General features: G+C 39.1%; 1 protein-coding gene across 3 annotated transcripts in view; it reads left to right on the forward strand.

Annotated features, from left to right (window-relative positions):
* Window positions 1–22,413, forward strand: part of LOC127415476 (PDZ and LIM domain protein 2-like) — a 148,485-nt gene that overhangs the window by 74,439 nt on the left and 51,633 nt on the right. The window lies entirely within an intron of this gene.

Here is a 22,413-nt window from a genome sequence, read left to right on the forward strand (position 1 = left end):
TCTTTTTTTATATATATATCTAGCCAAAAGTTTTCCTGCTTTGTCCCCCGATAATACTGTCTTGCCCTGAATAGCCAAAACTCCACCTTCCGCAAAAAATAGTATTATATCTGTATTTCAATCGGGTCAATTCTCTGAGGCCATTAGATTACATTCGGTGCTTCAGCTTTGCCTCTGCACTTTTAATATTCCCTTCCAATTCCACGAGTTCTTGCGCTTTGGATTCTTTGGTGAATATGGCATACTGTGTGATCCGGCACTTAAGAACTGCCTTAAGTTCCTCCCAAGCTACACCCACAGAGGATACTGAGGACCAGATGGTCTCCATATAGACATTGATTTCAGACTTTAACATTTGTTGGAATTCAGGATTTTGCAAAAGGGATACATTAAAGCACCAACTATATGATTTCCTTCTCTCCATATGTGGCAACACCTCTAAACACACCATGGCGTGATCTGAGACTAAAATATTTCCAATTGAGCAATCAGCAACTGATGAAATGAGGGACTTATATATAAAATCTATTCTAGAGTAAATCTTATGGACTGATGAAAAATGTATAGTCCCTCCAGATGGGTTCAAAATCTCCAAATATCTGTAAGACCAAGATTTTTACACATCCTGTGAAGCGTCAATGTTGCTCTAGGGGGCTTGCACACTTTTGCTTCTCTATGATCAAGGACGGAGTCCATCAAAAGATTAAAGTCTTCTCCCAATATTATATCATGAGGGGTGCCAGCAGCTTGCAACATCCCTTCAAGGTATATAGTAGATTACTCACTCCATTGATTTTATGAAGGACATCGCTTGCTGTGGGCATGTGAATGTTTTATGGCCATCCTTAGCATCTATTCTCAATTTGGCTGGGAATATCAGTGCAAAAGCGACCTTCCATTGATGTAAACGTTTCTTGCATTCCTTGAATTGATCACATTTCTCTTGTCGAATTCGCAAAGACTGGGAACAAGAAAATGCTGTGGTTTTTCCAAGAAAGCCTTCCTTTACTCCTCGCCTTGCGTAACACAAGATCTTTATTGGATGATCTCAGAAAATTGGCCAGAATTGATCGGGGCCTGTCTCCTTCCACGGATCGCCTAGCAGGAACCCTGTAAGCTTGCTCGATTTCCAGCTTATGGCCTGCTATGTCGAACAGATTCGGAAGGAGCCCATCAAGGAATTTCACCATATCCTGTCCCTCTTCGCCCTCAAGAATTCCGACGATACGGACGTTATTCCGCCAGCTACAGTTCTCCATGTCCTCCAACTTCTCCCAGACACGCTCCAAATCCACCTTGGTCGCTAGCAGATTAGCAGATAATTCCCTCTCTGATGACTCCAGGTAATCGATCCATTTCTCGACATCCCCCACTCTTTTAACCACCTCAGTGAACTTCGCCTCCATGGCAGTGATCGATCGACATATCAAAGGAAGACCCTCCAAGTCAGCAACGACCTTCGTCAGCATTGCTGACATGTTCAGCATCTCTCGCTGCATTTCCCACACTTCCCCGACTAAGTCGACTCCCAGTCTCGTGGCCTGCTCGGGGGCATCAGCTTGAGCACGTAAGTGTCTTTTAATGTCTCCAGAGCCCGAGGATTTTGAATTCTTTGACATATTGTCCTCGTAGAACAGTTATGGAACAGTGTATCGAATCTCACCGGTTTATGTCATTTAAAAGTGTTAAAACTAGCAAAGTGCGCAGAGCTGGCCGTTCACACTTCTGAGCCTCGCATGGCGTCACGTATTCCTACATGATGACGTTTTAGTATTTTTAAATATGGAGGTTGTGAGCTCTTGCTGTAGCGTCCCATGCGCCTCCTGGTGTATTTTGTGAAAAAACATAACAAATGTATTTCAACTTTGTAGGTCCATACAATGCAAGTGAATGGTGGATGGAACTTTTGAAGGTCCAAGTAGCAAATAAAGGCAGCATAAAAGTTATCCACATGACTCCAGTGATTAACTCCATATCTACCGAAGCTATATGAATTGGTGGTGGTGTAGTGGGCTAAAGCACATAACTGGTAATCAGAAGGTTGTTGGTTCAATCCCCACAGCCCCCACCATTGTGTTCTTGAGCAAGGCACTTAACTCCAGGTTGCTCCGGGGGTATTGTCCTTGTAATAAGTACACTGTAAGTCGCTTTGGATAAAAGCGTCTGCCAAATGCATAAATGTAAATGTATGATAGGTGTGACTGAGAAGCAGATCAATATTTAAGTCCTTTTTTTACTATAAATTCTCCTCCCTGGCCAGTAAGTGGTGATATGCAAGAAGAATGTAAATCACCAAAAACCAAAAGAAGAATGTGAAAGTGGAGATTGATAGTAAAAAAGGATATTCTTCCAAAAGTGTTAATTTTTGTTGAGCAGAAGGAAGTCATACACATCTGGCATGAGGGTGAGTCAATTATGATTTAGAAATTGGTAGCGTGAAAGCACACGGAAAACTCACGTTTTCGAAGGCTGCATCTGTAAATTAATCAAACCATAGGAACGTCAGTATTTAACTAAATATTTTGCTACAAAAAATACGACCATGGACTTCTGGGAGTAATTTTGATTGATGACTCAGGCCATGTCCATACTAATCTGTTTCCTAACGTCATTGTTTTCCAAGTATGTTGTTATAGAGGGCGTTTCTAAAAGTCTTTGTTTTCTGTGGAGGAAAACACCATTCTAGAATGGATGAGGCGTAAACTTAGCAAAATCATTGGGTTTTCAAATGAAAATGTATTAGTGTGGATATGGCCAGGATATGATGAATTTGTTGTTAAACCGTTCAAAAGAACCTATACGATATAATGAGTCAGACTTCCCAACACTAGTTGAAAGAGAGAGCACATTCTAGAAAAGTGTGTGTGATTACTTTCGGTTGGCTAAGGCTGTGTGCAAAATAAATCAACTGCTATGCAGCATTTTGTCAAGCTTCATTGCTAGTTGTTGGAAAACAGCTTGCTACTAGATGAGCTATTCTATTTTTTGAGAACTTCTGAGCAACTGTTATGCCTCTGAAAAATGGAGTTAGTAGCATTGGTATTTTTTGTTTTCCCCAACACTGTCTGACACACACATTCAGGGTTTTTCCTGCATAAAGTATTATGAGGCGGCCTCCTCTGTCAAATTCCGTGCCGCCTCCAACTGTCGACAGAACTCAGGCAGGCAGTCATGTGCACAGATAGACCCCAAGTAGTGCTCAAGCACCTGCCCTCTTTCACTAGATAAGTGCCCTTTTTGAAAGTAATTTCTTATTTTTTTTAAATTTATATTTGAGTTTTTATTTAAATCTGGCCCTTGGCATCAATTCTCAATTAAACGTGTGCTCAACATCTGCATTTAAGTTCTGCGAGACCACACGAGCCCCTGCCCCTCCCCCTCTTTGACATTCTTTGTCACAGCCTCCACACAGCATCGAAGTCTACCTGACCAGCCTTCATTTGTGACCACCAGGTAAGGATAATATTTGCCCTAAACTTCGACATTGTTTGCTACTGCTTTGAAATTAAACCACTATAAAAAAATCTCCATAGAGCCAGCAGAACTTAGGCAATAGCCCTCCATTGAGCTGAACAACAAGCAAGCTAATCAGGCGTTGTCTCAAAATATGCAGGGTCGGAAATGCCCCCAAAATTCAATATTTGAATTGCTCCAGTTTGAGTTGTTTTTTTTTATATTGATAACATAACATAGTCAATCCTCTGTGGTCACTGGAGGTGCCAGCATGATCACCTGACTTTTTTCCCTGATAACAGCAGAAAGAAATACTCCGTCATTTTTAGTCATACAGATAAGAGTAAGACATCATTCGAAACTAGAAAGGGTTTACTTTTATTTGTGTACACTCACAATAACAGCAAAACGTTGTGGTTTTGTAAAATAAAGAAATCATACAGGATGCGCTTTCTGCCGTCTCTGTCTCTGTGAACTTCTGGAGCGCGTCACGAAAATGAACCGAAACGTCTCGCAGACATGACAAATATGTCTATAGAAAGCTTGAATTGCCTACATGTAAATAGGGCTAGATTTTCCTAGTTGACTAGTAGGAGTTAATTTAAGCCATTAGTCGACTAGTCGCATGTTTATGATATTAATTTAATTACTTGAATACATTTTTTTGGGGGGGGGGGGCATCAGAAAATGTTTTGAGGTCCAGGGCTGAGAAAGAATGCTATAAGTAACATTGCTAACACTGTTCTACATTTACAGAGAAATACTAAACCGTAATAATGAGCCTTTAAAATATACATTTTACAAGCGCACGATGCGAGGCGCAGCGACAACGGCAAAAGCAGTAATGATTCTGAATGTGTTGGAAAAAACAGCAAGGAGACTGTCTGAACATTTTGGTAATTTATAGAGAGAAATGCACATTAGGGTTGTTCCGACAGACGATGATCTCTGGGATCGACGATGGTCAGAGTGATCGCCAATAGCTGATGCTTTTGACGATGTCAAGATAATATCTGGCTAGTTTTCCCATGTATTAAATTATTATTATTATTATTATTATTATTATTAGGCTATTATTATTAGGCTATTATTATCAAATTAATGTTACAAATAATTTGCCCGTAGAGACACAGACACGCTCTTGAAGAAACACACTTTATTACATTATTAAGAACAGATGACAGAAAAGCCGTCTATGCGCATGTTTGTTCAGAGGCGTGAAGTCTCATGGAACACGCGCATCTAAAAGGTTCTCACTCTTTGTTTCTGTCTTCCGGTGTTTTTTTTTTTTATTTTTTTTTTTTTTTTTTTTTTTTGCAAGAACAATATCGTCCATGAGTGCTGCAAATGACCTCAGGAGGTGTTTTGAGTTCAGTTCACTTTATTTCCACAGAACGGTTCATTGTAACCACAACTCTTCAGCCTATACTTCTGTGATTAAAACATTAAAATAATACAAAAACAGCATGATTTATATTTCAGTGATTATTATCATCATCATTATAATTTTTACATTTATAATTGTTTTTATGTCTACATTTGTGTAAGTAATTTTCCGCCATGATGTTAAGATGGATTCTTGCCTGACGGTAAATGGAAAGGTGTGTGTGTGTGTGTGTGTGTGTGTGTGTGTGTGTGTATATATATATATATATATATAATTCTTTTATCACTTCATTATTTTAATTGCTTTTTCGTATCGTTTGGAGTGCAATTTGAAATTGGAAATGTATCTGGTGAAGGAGGAAACAAAACAAATTTATTCACACACATGATGTATTTTCCCAGATAACAAATACCCAACCGGTAGAGAATGCACAGATGAAGTAGGTTCTTTGCCAGAGAAATGTTGACAACTGTTGTAAAACCATATTTCAAAAAGTTGAACACCACACATTTTAATTGCACTTATTTTTTTCCCAGTTTCATTTGAATTTTTAGTTGAAATAAAAAATAAAATTCAAAGTTTGAAATCAAGGTGTCTTGCTTTATTGTGTAGGCTTTACCCTAACCCTGCTTAATGAAAATTACCCCATAGTACCACCTAGCGTCCAACCAGCGCTAATACCAGTGTTCGTTGTTTTTATGTGGAGTTTTTTTCTGCGACCAACCAATCAAAACTTGGTTGACCAAGACTCTTCTCATCGACTAACCATTGGTCGATTATCAGGGGGCAGCCCTACTTTTAAATGAACCAATTTAAATTAAATTGAAAACAAATATTTTCTGATTGTGTAATCTGTATGAAACCATCGAGTGGTACAGTCTTTCCCGTTTGAGCTCATTATTGTTTTTGGAAGACATGCTGTGAATTTACCTCGGAAGAAGAGCGTGATCCGATATGGCTTTTCTAACACACAAAGTGTCCCACAAAAGTAAATTTGAGCGAAATCTGGAGTCTACAAAATCTATTATGTTTTTCATGGCCTTATTTCAGTGATTTAAAAATGACTAACCACGCATAATCTTGATTTTCTCAAAACTGAAAACATGTACATCTCATGTTTGGAGGCTCTTATGTTAACACTGCTGATAAAGTGATTCATTTTGTTAATTATTCATGCTTGACATGATGACTACAATCATGTCAACTGTATCTGGGCAAAATTTTGTATTGTTATCTCACAGCAAGTTATGTCATTTGGAACCAAGGTAGCCTTTTTTATCAAAAGTCCAAAAAAACTTTCCAAACAGGTGATCTGAGGGTTTTACTGAACCTAAGAACTACTTACATTTGTAAATGCCACAATAAACCAGAAACATAATTACATAGAATAAGTAACAAGTAATAAGATCCAGCACTGTTTCAGTTGTGCGCATGGTAATTCAAGACTTGTCAATCTAAATGATCAGTCCAATCCAAGCTGTAAAACAGTGGACGATTGGTCTCTACACATCGTCCCTTCCCACCATAATCAAGTTTGCTGTTTGTTAACTATAAATGAACACATTAGCTTTTATGTTGTATTTAATTAATTTAATGTTGAACAGGTTAGCTTTTTTAATTAAATATGCTATAAGTCGATCATTGTCATTTTCTTCAATCATCTAATTATTAGAACACCTAAAATATGTTGCTTGTAAGTGTTTGCTTCAGCCAGTGGAAGGCATGGTACAAGTGTATGTGTGCACATGATCAGGATAGTACCACCTCTGCCTCATTTTGAGCCAGGAAAAACCCTGCACATGTATACACCCATTTTGCTTGTGTGCATGGGCAGAGGGGTCCTTTTCCTCTAAAGGTCCTCTGTTGTCTGTGTAAACTATGATGCTGTCATGAGGGGAGAGCCATTGAGAAAGTAGGTAGAGGTATAGTCTCCAGAGAGCAAGAGAGTGGGTTAAGAGAGGGAAAAGATAGCGGGAATATCCATTTAGTCCTGCATTAGGGGGTGTAGAGTGTCCTGAGAAAAGTTCATGTACAATAGGGGTTCTGATGCAGAGCGTTCGGGGTGTGTCATGTTGATTTTCTCACCCTTCTGAGGCATAGGCCCGTCCTTGTACGTCCGAGCCTGGCAGAGATGGGTAGAGGAGGAGTTATTCATCGCTCCCCCCGTCCCTCATTTTCACTTCATTCTCTCTCCATTCCACACTGCTCTGTTTGGTTCCCTACATCCAAACTTCCACTCCACCCACCCCTCCGCACAGCCCAGTGGTTGTAAAAGGTACAGAAACTGCCATTGTACCACGTCTCTCACTCTCTTCAACTTCTCCATCATTCTGTAAGAGGGTGATCGAGCGGAGAAGTGTTAAGTGAGGGATGTAAGACGATGAGAAAGAGACATGAGTAAGAGACATAAAAGAAGGGTTTTAAGGAAGAATTTGCTTCCTGTACCAAGAAAAAAAAGTTTCCAGGAGCAAGATATCAAGAGAAACTGAAATTCCTTTTTTGGTGTCTTTTACCTGCAAAGGTGTACTAGGTAAGGTTGGCTTGTGAAATAGTGGTCGACCAATATCGGGTTTTCAGTGTCCGATGCTGAAACCGATAACAGATACAGAGTGAGGTGGTCGATATGGTGATTCTTTATATGTGAAAATGTTTACGGGCTTAAACAATTTAATTACTTACTAGATAGGTAAAATTTGCCAGGACAAAAGTTTTGGCCTGAGAGTTTAAAAGTTTTAAAATCTTTAGATTTGAAGGTTTAACAGACCTTACAGTAAGCTAGCATGGATGGATGGATGAATAGATAGAAAGATGGATGACAGACAGACAGTTTGAATGGTGTTGGCCTGTTTGAACAACCGTCAATGTATGTCTATGCATGGGATTTTTGATCACCCGCTATGGTAAAAAGTCTAATCGGTAAGGAAAGTCATGGCACATTAAGTCGGAACTGTCGGAAGGTCTTTACCATGTTTCATGGATGTGGCTTGAAAGCTGTAGGAGAAGTTACATTTAATAATTTTGGTCGTTGTTTAGGGATTTGAAAAAACACAAACATGCCTGAAGTGTGGAACAGTATGTTGGCTTTTCAAGCAAACACAATTACTTCACTCTTTATGGCCCCGCAAGAATAAAAAAAAAAAAAAAAGAAAAAAATACTTTAATTTTGGGTATGCCACTGAAACAGGACATCTTTAAAAACATTCTCAGTGCTTAAAGGGTGAAAGTCCCTTACATATTTAAAAACAAATTGTTCATTATCCATCGACAGGGCTGTTGTTTGATTTTGGAAGTAACACAAGGAAGAGCAAATACTTTTTAAACGGCATTAGGGACAGCTGATGCCAATACTCTCAAAATGGCCAAATATTATCGATTTACTGGCCTAATCATTATACAGTATCTGTGTGTTCATTATTATTGTAAAACACAGTTTTGTTTTCTGCCAGACTGAGTAAAAACATATGCACTCTGACTTCCCAAAAAATTGTGTAGAAGCCACCCAAACAGGTCTGAACTGGTGACTGCAGCCAGCTCATGCCATTTTATTTTTTAGTAATATATAGTTGAAGTCAAAAGTTTACATACACCTTAGCCAAATACATTTAAACTCCATTTTTCACAAGTCCTGACATTTAATCATAGAAAACATTTGCCTGTCTTAGGTCAGTTAGGTTCACTGTTTTAAGAATGTGAAATGTCAGGATAATAGTAGAGAGAATGATTTATTTCAGCTTCTGTTCCTTTCATTACATTACCAGTGGGTCAGAAGTTTACACACACTTTGTTAGTATTTGCTACCATTGCCTTTACATTGTTTAACTTGGGTCAAACATTTTGGGTAGCCTTCCACAAGCTTCTCACAATAAGTTGCTGGAATTTTGGCCCATTCCTCCAGACAGAACTGGTGTAAATGAGTCAGGTTTGTAGGCCTCCTTGCTCGCACACGCTTTTTCAGTTCTGCCCACACATTTTCTATCGGATTGAGGTCAGAGCTTTGTGATGGCCACTCCAATACCTTGACTTTGTTGTCCTTAAGCCATTTTGCCACAACTGTTGTCCATTTGAAGACCCATGTGCGACCGAGCTTTAACTTCCTGGCTGAGGTCTTGAGATGTTGCTTCAATATATCCACATAATTTTCCTTCCTCATGATGACATCTATTTTGTGAAGTGCAAAAGTCCCTCCTGCAGCAAAACACCCCCACAACATGATGCTGCCACCCCCATGCTTCGGTTGGGATGGTGTTCTTCAGCTTGTAAGCCACACCCTTTTTCCTCCAAATATAACAATGGTCATTATTGCCAAACAGTTAAATTTTTGTTTCATTAGACCAGAGGACATTTCTCCAAAAAGTAATATCTTTGTCCCCATGTGGACTTTGGAGCAGTGGCTTCTTCCTTGCTGAGCAGCCTTTCAGGTTATGTCGATATAGGACTCATTTGACTGTGTGTGTATATAATACACTATATTGCCAAAAGTATTCGCTCACCCATCCAAATAATTGAATTCAGGTGTTCCAATCACTTCCATGGCCACAGGTATATAAAATGAAGCACCTAGGCATGCAGACTGCTTCTACAAATGTTTGTGAAAGAATGGGCCGCTCTCAGGAGCTCAGTGAATTCCAGCGTGGTAATGTGATAGGATGCCACCTGTGCAACAAGTCCAGTCATGAAATTTCCTCGCTACTAAATATTCCACAGTCAACTGTCAGTGGTATTACAACAAAGTGGAAGCGATTGGGAATGACAGCAACTCAGCCACGAAGTGGTAGGCCACATAAAATGACAGAGCGGGGTCAGCGGATGCTGAGGCGCATAATGCGCAGAGGTCGCCAACTTTCTGCAGAGTCAATCGCTACAGACCTCCAAAGTTCATGTGGCCTTCAGATTAGCTCAAGAACAGTGCGTAGAGAGCTTCATGGAATGGGTTTCCATGGCCGAGCAGCTGCATCCAAGCCATACATCACCAAGTGCAATGCAAAGCGTCGGATGCAGTGGTGTAAAGCACGCCACCACTGGACTCTAGAGCAGTGGAGACGCGTTCTCTGGAGTGACGAATCACGCTTCTCCATCTGGCAATCTGATGGACGAGTCTGGGTTTGGCGGTTGCCAGGAGAACGGTACTTGTCTGACTGCATTGTGCCAACTGTGAAGTTTGGTGGAGGGGGGATTATGGTGTGGGGTTGTTTTTCAGGAGCTGGGCTTGGCCCCTTAGTTCCGGTGAAAGAAACTCTGAATGCTTCAGCATACCAAGAGATTTTGGACAATTCCATGCTCCCAACTTTGTGGGAACAGTTTGGGGATGGCCCCTTCCTGTTCCAACATGACTGCGCACCAGTGCACAAAGCAAGGTCCATAAAGACATGTTTGAGCGAGTTTGGTGTGGAAGAACTTGACTGGCCTGCACAGAGTCCTGACCTCAACCCGATAGAGCACCTTTGGGATGAATTAGAGCGAAGACTGCGAGCCAGGCCTCCTTGTCCAACATCAGTGTCTGACCTCCCAAATGCGCTTCTGGAAGAATGGTCAAAAATTCCCATAAACACACTCCTAAACCTTGTGGAAAGCCTTCCCAGAAGAGTTGAAGCTGTTATAGCTGCAAAGGGTGTGCCGACGTCATATTAAACCCTATGGATTAAGAATGGGATGTCACTTAAGTTCATATGCATCTAAAGGCAGATGAGCGAAATACTTTTGGCAGTATAGTGTACTTGTCTACCTGTTTCCTCCAGCATCTTCACAAGGTCCTTTGTTGTTGTTCTGGGATTAATTTGCACTTTTCGCACCAAACTACGTTCATCTTTAGGAGACAGAATGCATCTCTTTCCTGAGTGGTATGATGGCTGTGTGATCCTGTGGTGTTTATACATGCGTACTATTGTTTGTACAGATGAACGTGGTACCTTCAGACATTTGGAAATTGCTCCCAAGGATGAACCAGACTTGTGGAGGTCCACAAAAAAATGTTTCTGAGGTCTTGGCTGATTTCTTTTGATTTTCCCATGATGTCAAGCAAAGAGGCACTGAGTCTGAAGTCAGACCTTAAAATACATCCACAGATACACCTCCAATTTACTCCAATTAGCCTATCAGAAGCTAATTGCCTAAAGGCTTGATGGCATTTTCTGGAATATTCCAAGCTGCTTAAAGGCACAGCTAACTTAGTGTATGTAAAGTTATGACCCACTAGAATTGTGATATAGTCAGTTAAAAGTGAAACAATCTGTCTGTAAACAATTGTTGGAAAGATTAATCGTCATGCACAAAGTAGATGTCCTAAACGACTTGCCAAAACTATTGTTTGCTAATATGAAATCTGTGGATTGTTTCAAAAATGAGTTTTAATGACTTCAACCTAAGTGTATGTAAACTTCTGATTTCAACTGTACATCATCCAATCAGTGAACTGTCCATTGGCCTGACACTTGAGACTGAAACTAGGGTTGCCCAGGAAGTATACTCGCTCCCTTTTACTCTCTCTCTTCAGTCTGACTTCATTCTTGTTTACTGCACAAACCTTGAGCAGGAGAGCAAAGGGAGAAGGACAAGCCCGAGGGAGGGAAAAGATGTCTGTTTAGTCCATTAGGATATGCCCATGCTGCTCTTGGGAGAGGAATGTGCAGCCAAACCTATAGTGGCTTTGGCATCGGATAACTCCTTGCACCATTGCTATTAGTGCCTGATGGCTCAGCTGCGTTGCCTGTGATGACTGTTTTGTGGTAGCTGAGGGTTGCCATAGTGGCAGGCCTCATCCTGTGAAAGGGCTTAAAGGTTAAGATATAAATAAGGAACACTGCGAGCTGGTTTACTCATGCACCTGTGCACCACCACTACTGCATCAAAACAACAGAAGGAGCATATAGGTTTTTACTTTCATATATACATTCAAAAGGGTTTGCATGACTGCTTATTTTTACTGGTCTACTAGTAATCCAAAAGACTAATCGACGGGTCAGTGTTTACCTCATTTAAATGACTCTCCATACAATGCAACCTTTACTTTTTCTGGCAAGTTTAGCACTGTGTAAGTGGAAAGAATCTCCTTACAGCTGAGATGATGTGGATGAGAAATGCAAGCATGCATAACTCCATTGCAGATTCATGCTGTTTGCATTGTCACAAAAAGTGCATAACATTTATGTCCCAGTCACTTGTAATTGCTGTCAACCTCTATGTAACACTTGATATAGTTTCAGGGCAGTTCACAAAATTTTTGGCTTTAGTGTAAACACTCCAAGTGAACTTGGACCACCTAAGATGTTCAAAGCAAACCACGCTGGGGCTAACATGCTTTCTGAATGTGAAGCACTCCGAATTTACTTCATTTTTACTTTGGTGTAATTCCAAATATATTTGGCAATGACAGGTTGTTATGCACTGCTAATGACAGGCAAATAGATTTTTTTACTCTGTATTTTTGTCTTGTTTTCCAATACAGGTATCTAAATATACTTTAAACAAGATACTTTTACTTGAAGCAAAATTACATAAGCTATTAAGTGTTGTTTTCTTAAAAAATCTGGGAGGTTTATGCTTAAAACAAGAAAAAACTATTTGCCAATGGGGTAAGAAAAATAAACTGAATTCAAAGGGAAAGCAAGTTTATTTTTCTTACACCCCTGGTTATTTTTTTGGTTTCTTGTTTTAGGCATAAACCTCACTACCATAGCTTGCAAAACACCATCAAAATTGTATTAGCAACGTTTTGGTCACACAACCTTCATCAGGCTTCCATTAAACATTATGTGCAATACCAACAAATTTAAAATGTGTCTTTAACAATTAAAATCAGATAGGGATCAGATTTTTCATCAAATAGAATAGGTACTTTGACTAGTAATCTGCATGGTGAAAGATGATATGTCAGTTGACATGTAATTTGTTAGCCAATCAACTAGCGTACTCCCTCTGTGTCTAGCATTTAAATTGCCTCGGTTGTTTGCAGATAGCCGGACTAACTGCAGCGCACAGTTTTCTCTCTGAAACCCTCCTCTTCCCCTTCACCACCTTTCTAGATCTGCTTCACAAGTATTATATGCATGTTTAATGATGCAGCAGCAGCATAAGCAGATCTAGTCCACTAAAACTGAACCTACTAACTTTTTATTTTTATTTTTTTTTTAGATTTGTCATGACTGAACTAGACGTAATATCTTATGTAATTTTACTTCAAGTAAAAGCATCTTATATTAAGGATGTTTAGATATTTTTTACTGGAACACAAGGCAAAAATACTGATTTAAGAAAATTTAATTTTTGTTGTGCAGCCCCTAACAGACACATTCATTTTGAACTCCTTTTAAAGGTGCACTCAGTAATTTTTTTTTTCCTCATTAAAAAAAGTTTAACTCCTAAAAACATGAATTGTAATTTTGCAATATGTAGTAAATCATGACCACTCACATTAAAGAATCAAGTCATACCAGTAACCTTATAAAAGCTGTTTTATTCTACATTGAGAGGGTTGGCACATGGGGGCTGCTAATGTTAGAATCACATGAAGAGCAGAATACTACTCGCTTAGTAACCGTCATGTTATTTGACACTTTCAGTGATTATTCATGGCTGACTGTGAATACTGTATTTCTACAATGGCATCTGAAAATGAAAACTATTGATTTTAAATGATGCTGCATCCAAGCTGCTAGATGTCAGTGTTAGTCAAAGATGACACAAAGACAAAAGTTACTGAGTGCACCTTTATGCTTTCTCTTTCATTTGTTTCCAGTTCATTTGTTTCTGTTGCAGAGTACTTGCAAGCTCATTTGTTATTATTTAATCTCAATTTCTTTATCTTCTCTCACTCTCCATCAGTCCATTTTGGGTGGAGTGGCCCTGCTCTTATGAATGTGGGAGACCATCCACTGTGTTTGTGTGTGTGTGTGTGCATGCGTGAATGCTTGAGCACACTCACTCAAGGGGGGTGTGGCTTGTTGGAGTGCTTACTTGCGGTCTCTTGGTTAAGTCTTGGCTTACAGCAGACAGTCTATCAGTTACTGTTTCCAGCCTCAAAGCATTTCTGTTTCCCGTCAGTTTCCTCTGTCTAAGAGTGCTACTCGAGGGAGATTAAAGGGGAACATTTTCTTCCATCATTTACTCACCCTAATTTCGTTCCAAACCTGTGTGGCTTTTTTCTTTTGTGTAACACAAAAGGGGAAATGTTAAAACATGTAATGGCCATTCTTTTCCATGTAATGAAAGCAAAAGTAGTCTGTCTAGCTCTAAACTGACAAACAACCATAAAATATCATATATAATAGTAGTCCATAAGACTTGTGTGCTATATTCCAAGTATTTTGAAGTTTTATGATAGCTTTGTGTCTGACAGACAGTCTGAAATTTATGTTGTAATTCATTGAAAGTGCTCCTGTCTGCTCTAGCTTGCACTCAATCTGTTTTGATGTCTTAACAAGAAAAGCAAGACCTAATGGCATTTGCTGTCAGTGCCATCGACGTACCATTTTTGTTGTCTATTTCAGAGCTTCAGCAGAAGGGAAGATTATAAGGAAAATATAGCTGCAAGCAGCAATGACGGGCTCAAGCACAACTGGTCCATTTCCACCTGGTGGCTTCAGAAAACAATGCAAGGTGGACACATGCATTTGGCATTTGACATTTATTCAAAACAATTTTGAAGCAATTTGATTAAATATAAGAGGAGTATTTTAAAGTCTGTTGTAAGAGCCACACTTCCTGCTGCCAGGTGGTAGTGCTATGATCGTGACCCAAAATAGTCATATCCATGTGATTAGCCCCCAACACTACACATACATCTCAATTTGGATCTAAATCACACAGTGCACACAGAAGAAATGAGACACTTCCTTTTTCCCATTTTTTGCCATTAATTTAATGCCTCACCATGGCAACACCGTTTGATGTATCAAAATCTGTTTGCAATTTAGCATCTTCGATGTGTTTTCATAGTGTTGTCTAAATGTGGTGACAGTCCCATGAATCAACTTGGAGTATTTAAAAGTTCAGAGACTGCAATATTAAAAATAAATCCTAAATGGCCGACTTCCTTTTGGGCAGACCTAATGACTATAATTATGAAAGTTATCCAGCTTGATGAGAACTATATATGTACCAATTTTGGTGACTGTAGGTGAAAATGGGGGTGCTACTGAAGGCCATCTCTGATGTGTGTGCAAAAGTTCAGGAAATTAAGCATGCCAAGTGCCTCAAACATCCAAATATAGGAAGAAAGGAATAACAATGAATGCGTTGCCATAGCAACAGTATTTAAGATATCAAATATCCCTTTACAAATTTACATCAGCAGTGTCTTGACATTATTCTAAAGAATCTCCTAGGAGTATTTAAAAGTTCAGAGCTTGCGATTTTCAGAATCCAAAATGGGCGACTTCTTGTTGGGTGGAGCTAATGACTATAATTATGAAAGTTGTCTGGCTGGTGAGAATTATATATGTACCATGTTTGGTGACTGTAGGTGAAAATGGGGGTGCTACAGAGGCCGTCTTACCCACCCATTTTTGAAGGGGGCACTACAGAACCCCCCCCCGGGTGTCCCTCCCCCCACACACAATTAATGTGTTACCATGGTAACAGTATTTAAGATATCAAATATTCCTTTACAATTTTACATCAGCAGTGTCTTGACATTATTCTAAAGAATTTTGAAGCAATTCATATAAACACAAGAGGGCTATTTCAAAGTCTGTTAAAAGTGCCATACTTCCTGCTGCCAGTTGATGGCGCTATGACCGTGATGAATAATAGCCGCATCAATGTGATCAGCCCTCATTACCAAACATACAGTTGAATTTTTCTCAATCACACAATGCACGCCATAAATTTATTGCTTCGCCATGGCGACACCATTCAAAATATAAAAATCATTTCGCAATTTAGCATCTATAATGTCAATGTCTTGGCATGATGTTGCACAAATTTGGTGACATTCACATGAATCCCCTAGGAGCAGTATTTAAAAGTTCAGAGCCTGTGATTTTCAGAAAATCCAAAATTTTGCTGGGTCAGAGCTAATGAGTTTGAGTATAAAAGTTGTTCGGATTTATGAGAACTAAAAAATAAACATCCTCTCACTTTCAACTGCTTTTATTTTCAGCAAACATAATTTTTTGTATGAACATAAAAAGATTCAACAACTAAGACATAAACTGAACAAGTTTCACAGACATGTGACTAACAGAAATGGAATATGTGTCCCTGAACTTATCCCTGGTAAGCCAAAACTGTGACTCGTCAGTGAAGAGCACTTTTTTTGCCAGTCCTGTCTGGTCCAGCGAAGATGGGTTTGTGCCCATAAGCAATGTTGTTGCCGGTGATCTCTGGGAAGGACCTGCCTTACAACAGGCCTACAAGCCCTCAGTCCAGCCTCTCTCAGCCTATTGCGGACAGTCTGAACACTGATGGAGGGACTATGCGTTCCTGGTGTAACTCGGGCAGTTGTTGTTGCCATCCTGTCCCTGTCCCGCAGGTGTAATATTTGGATGTACCGATCCTGTGCAGGTGTGGTTATACGTAGTCTGCCACTGTGAGGACGATCATCTGTCCTTCCTGTCACCCTGTAGCACTGTCTTAGGCATCTCGCAGTACAGACATTGCAATTTATTACCCTGGCCACATCTGCAGTCCTCATGCCTCCATGCAGCATGCCTAAGGCACGTTCACGCAGATGAGCAGGGACCCTGGGCATCTTTCTTTTGGTGTTTTTCAGAGTCAGTAGGAAGGTCTCTTTAGTGTCCTAAGTTTTTATAACTGTGACCTTAATTGCCTACCGTCTTTAAACTGTTAGTGTCTTAACGACCATTCCACAGGTGCATGTTTATTGTTTGTTTATGGTTCATTGAGCAAGCATGGAGAACATTGTTTAAACCCTTTACAATAAAGATCTGTAAAGTTATTTGGATTTTTACAAAGTTATCTTTAAAATACAGTGTCCTGAAAAAGGGACGTTTCTTTTTTTGCCGAGTTTAGATACGTACGAATTTTGGTGACTGTTGGTGAAAATGGGGGCGCTACAGACCCCCCCCTGCAATTTTGCCCAGCCCTTATGGCCAACGACTCTGATGTATGTGCAAAATTTCAAGTTTTCACATGTTATGTACCCCAAAAGTACTGAAAACCTTGAAAAAAGAGGAATAATAATAAATATAGCTGCAAGCAGCGATGACGGGCCCAAGCACCATGGGTCCATTTCCACCCAGTGGCTTTCGGAAAACAATGCATGATTGACACATGCGTTTGGTTGAGTAAACAAATAAGACACCATGTCTTACCTTCTGGTCAGACATAATGTTAACAACTTTAATGTGTGTGGCAAATTAAATGTGTAATTATGGCAAGTTTTGGAATACCCTTGAACATCTATTGTTGCCAGCTTGAGGCCCTTTGACCATGACCCACCATAGCCACATTCATGTCATAAGCGTTATTAAACATATGGCTTAGTTTGTCAAATACACCCAAATGCACTACAACATCATAGAATCTGATCTGTTGCCATGACAACACTTTCAAGATAAAGAATCCCTTCACAACCTTACATCAACATTGTCTTGTCATTAACAATTTGAAGCGATTTGGGTAAATGTAAGAGGACTATGTCAAAGTCTGTTGTCAGTGCCACACTTCCTGTTTTCAGTTGGTGGTGCTATGACCGTGACCCACAGTAGCCATATCCATGTGATCAGCCCCCATTACCAAACATACAGCTCAATTTTGATCTAAATCTCACAATACACGCAGAAGATATGGGACACTTCCTGTTTCCGTTTTTTGCCCTTAATTTATTTCCTTGCCTTGGCAACACTGTTTAATATATAAAAAATCTGTTTACAATTTAGCATCTTCAATTTCTTGGCATAATGTTGCCTAAATTTGGTGACGGTCACATGAATCCCTAGGAGGAGTATTTAAAAGTTCAGAGCCTGCGATTTTCAGAAAATCCTAAATGTCTGACTTCCTGTTGGGTGAGCAAATGACTAAGTATGAAAGTTGTTCGGCTTGATGAGAACAATATATGTACCAAGTTTGGATGACTCTAGGTGAAAATGGGGGTGCTACAGAGCCCCTCCCATGCCCATTTTCAAGGGGATGCTACAGAGATTAGATGTGATCTAAGCACATGCAGTTGAAGAGACTGTAATTCTATAATGTAATATACTGATATGTTTTTGTTTTTTTTTAAACATAAAGGGACTGCTTGAAAACCAATTCGCCCAGTTCTTCTTTTAGAAAGAATTGCAGCTACTCCAGAGTATATTCCAAAAGTATATTGTGAAGTAAAGACTTCACATGTGCATGTTTGCTTATGTATTATTTCTGTGAGAACATCAGAAATCAGCATAATAAATAGTAGTACAAAGCTAATATTACAATCAAGCAAAGCAATAATACTGTAAAGAATAAATGTCATATTGCTTGAACAAAACAGGTTTTAAAGAGGTGCAGTAAACTGGGGTTGGGTACAATAGCAAAAATAATTCTCAATTTTTCAGGCTTTTGATGATATTTAATCTTGATTACTATGTATTATGTATTACTGTGCGACCCAGTCAAGTTTATTATTCTAATTTAATACTGAATTATCAACATTGAATTGAGGATTAGATTTGTTTTATATACAAGTAATATATTTTCTTATTTTTTACTTCACTTTCACCTGGGGCTTTTATTTTGAAACTGAAAGTGCGGCGGTAGTGTGTGACGGCTTACAGTGTTCCGCATATGTAATGTTTAGAAACACGTAAATCTGGGAGAGGGGCTCTGAACACCAGCATGCGAGAGAGCGCTTGCAATCTTGGAAACATCTCGAAGACAACACGAAATAAATCGCTGCCTCTTTCGTTGATCTCAATCATAACTTCTGAATGTATTTCATTCCATGAACATCGGAACTTTGGCAAATAAGCAACTAGTTGTTCTCTGTTGCGGGCCGTTTGATACAGGACCCGCATGATTCCAGTCCATGCTGCTGATACAGTAAATGCTGAGGAGATGTTTGTGTAGTTACGGCTGAATGTATTGACAAAGGAACATTTATAGCACATTTTATTCATGTCAGCAAATGCTGCATTATGCTGTGTTGATGTGAATATGACAAATGTTTTATGTGTTTTTATTTTGAGCATGAGAAACATATGGTCATGTGTCATCACATGCAGGCTAACACTTATACACATTAAATTATATAAGTGCAAAATGCAGTCATATTAAAGCGAGCTAGTCTCTCGCTGACATGCGGTGTCGGATTAAAGGCTCACACTCTATACGGTGACCTGCTGGTGCGCTTGTTATAATACTGAAGAAAACAAATAATAAACTTGTGAAGACGAATAAACACCTTTGATTATAAATAACTGAGAAATCAGTCGAGTCTATAAGCATTACAAGTATTACATACTTTTTTCCATGGAAAAATTTCTGAGGTAATATCAATTAAGTTAAACATTAACACACACTAAAATGCATTTAAAAAAGTGATTATTACTCTCGCACAGCAGCACCAGATAAAGAAATACAGACGTTTCCATAGAAAATAAACCAGAAGCCAGGAGATCTTTGCAAACCAAAACTTTTGCATGCACTAATGTAGAGAGACTGCATGTCGAAGCAGGGAATTTTGTAGAAGGATTTTTTGTCTTGTGGCTCCCTCTGGTGGACAAAATTGGTACAACATCCTGCATCTGTAATTCACAGTTGAATAAACTAATAATTTTGATGTGTTGCTGACAACAGAAATTGGTGAAATTTAACATGTCATCATGCTAAATTGGTTTTTATTTTCAAAATAATAAAATTTGACAAAAGATCCTGTTGATACTGTGGACACAGCTATTTTCAAAGTTATAACGCCCCCTAGCATAAAAAATGAACGAAACTTGGCATGTTACCTCAGAGTGTTCTCTTGTCCATGTGTACAAATTTTTGTTTGTACAAAGTTTGAAAAATGCGCTCACAAGATACAAACTAATTTGTCATAAAAGGCCACACCCCAAAACGTATTTGTTTATATATTCAGAACAATTTGACATATCAAAATTATTTTAACAACTTTTTGTCAGGAGGGACTATAGATGATGTATACTAAGTTTCGTGCAAATCAGACAATCGGCTTGGAATGAGTTTGGAAAAAGTAGTTTAAAAAATAATTTGTAGAAAACTTTTAATGCAGAAATGGAAATTCATGTGACTGTATGGTTTGGGGGTACTGATGGATTCACAAAAGCATTAGAATTTTATTCTAGCCTGTACGGTTCCGGAGATATTAGCAAAAACGCAAATTAATTATAGTGCCACCGTGTGGCCGGTTGTCACAAAATGTTATATACTGCTTCATGTAGACACCCTGCTTGTGTATAGTAAGTTTCATAACCATCGGCCATTCCCAACATGACTTATTAGGTGCTGAAATTTGATCGGCCACTGGCGACCATATCTGTTGATTTGTCGAATCGATTTTTTAAGAATATGATTGCACTTGAACCAAAGAATATGCAGGTTTAATTTGAGCTTTGTCACTCAAACAGCTGCAAAGTTATGACAGTTGTTTTGTTGTTGTGCCTCCTAGTGGCAGAACTGTACGAAAATTTCCGTACATCTTCAAAATGTCCTGCTTACTATGTATACCGAGTTTGGTTACGTTTGGAGTTTGCGTTGAGTATATTGATCAATTACTCAAATTGTGCTAAACCGAAGGAATTTTATTGTTAATATCTTTGGAAGAATTTGACGTATCGAAATTATTTTAGCAACATTTTGTCAGGAGGTTCTGTAGATTATGTATACCAAATTTCATGCCAATTGGACAAATGTCCTAGGAGGAGTTTGAAAAAGTAGGTTCTCTAAAAAAATCAATATGGCAGAAAATGCGTATAGATGGAAATTCAATTATTGTAGGTTATTGTGCTTATTATAGCGGCACCTAGAGTCGGATGGGTATGCGTGTATGCGCCTGAGTAGCGGTCGGGATTTGGGACCATCATGCCAAGTTTGGTATTTCTAGGACTTGCAGTCTTTGCTGCCCATTCACTTTTAGGCCAGAAAAAGAATAATAACAAATGTACAAGCGGAAATTATCGGGGGCCAAGCACATATGGAAAAATGACAACAATAATCTGATTGGACAGGAAAGATCCTGTGGAACCCTAACTCAAGGGGGGGGGGGGATTTGAGACCATCCTGCCAAGTTTGGTGTTTCCACGACTTACGGTCTCTGTCCAGTTACTTTTAGGGCAGAAAAAAAAAAAAAAAAAAAATCAGTACAAATATTAGGGTTCCAGCAGCTTCACTGCTTGGACCCCTAATAAAAAAAATCCTAATGGATACAATAGGGTTCCAGCACCTTCAGTGCTTGGCCCCCTAATAAGAATATTAATCCTTAAAAGAACAATAGGGTCTCCGCACTTTCAGTGCTTGGGCCCTAATAACTTAAATTTCACTTTGTTCCTCATGCAAAGGTATTGCATGAAGTTTGGAAAATAGTGCAAGTCACATTAAATATTATGAAACCTCGATTCTCATTTTGAAGCTTGACAGACCCAGTCCCCATTTACTTTTATAATATGGAAATGAGCAGCCAGGATATTCTTGAAAATGTTGAACTATAGAGGGACAGTCTTGGAATTTGGAACAAAATGAAGTTGAGTAAATAATTCTTCATTCTTGGGTGAACTGTTCCTATTAAAGCTGCTCAGATTTTCTCTTTCAGAACGCAGGCTAAAATCATTTTTGGCTTGGTCTGTCTTTCCCCTCCCACCTCTCTTCCTTTTTCTTGCTTCCTGAGACACTCCAGTGGGACAAAGTCCTATTTTAAGTTGTACTGGAAACATGGGGACTCTGTATTTAACTTGGCACTGAAAGTTTGTTAGACACCATTAGTCTGCCATTGATAAATCTTGAGGTTCCTTGCCATACAAGAGGAATTATTCTTCATTGTCACTCTCCTGCATCATCTCATGGAAAATAATTTGAGAGCTTTTGCATTTTCAGAGAGAGGGTCTGTTTCATGTTTTTTGTTATAGTTTTAGTGAATAGACCTGAATGAAAAGGCAATATTCCAGAAGCCATTAAGGTAACCAATCATTTTCCTGCTCTGTTCAGGTCAAGCTCCATATAAATTTATAATTTTTTAGCCTCACCAAAATGACATTTATGTTTGGCAGAGGACATATCATGGAAAACAGGATTTTCTTTGCTCTTTTTAAGTAAGGAACGGTGTTCAATGTGCTAGATATGCTCTAAAGTTCACAATGCAAAGCCACCTCGGCCCACCCAACATGTATTGAAATTTAGCTTAACAAATGGGTCATTCAGAAATCTTAATGGTATTGACGTCAGAACTAAGTTTTCACCTCAACACTTATTCAGTATTCAGCAACTTGGCTCACCCTGATGAATGACAGTATGAACTATACCGGTGTATGGAGGTTGGCCAATCATAACAGGTCATTTACATGAAGGCGTCTTTAAGGTACAGTAGCAAAAACAGCCTATATAATTCTATGTACACGTGTCAGAGGAACGTTGTGTGGCGTATCGAATGACGTATCATGAGCGTCTGGTTTTAAGAATAGTTAAAC

This window comes from Myxocyprinus asiaticus, chromosome 24, assembly GCF_019703515.2.
Source record: "Myxocyprinus asiaticus isolate MX2 ecotype Aquarium Trade chromosome 24, UBuf_Myxa_2, whole genome shotgun sequence".
Classification (NCBI taxonomy): Eukaryota; Metazoa; Chordata; class Actinopteri; order Cypriniformes; family Catostomidae; genus Myxocyprinus; species Myxocyprinus asiaticus.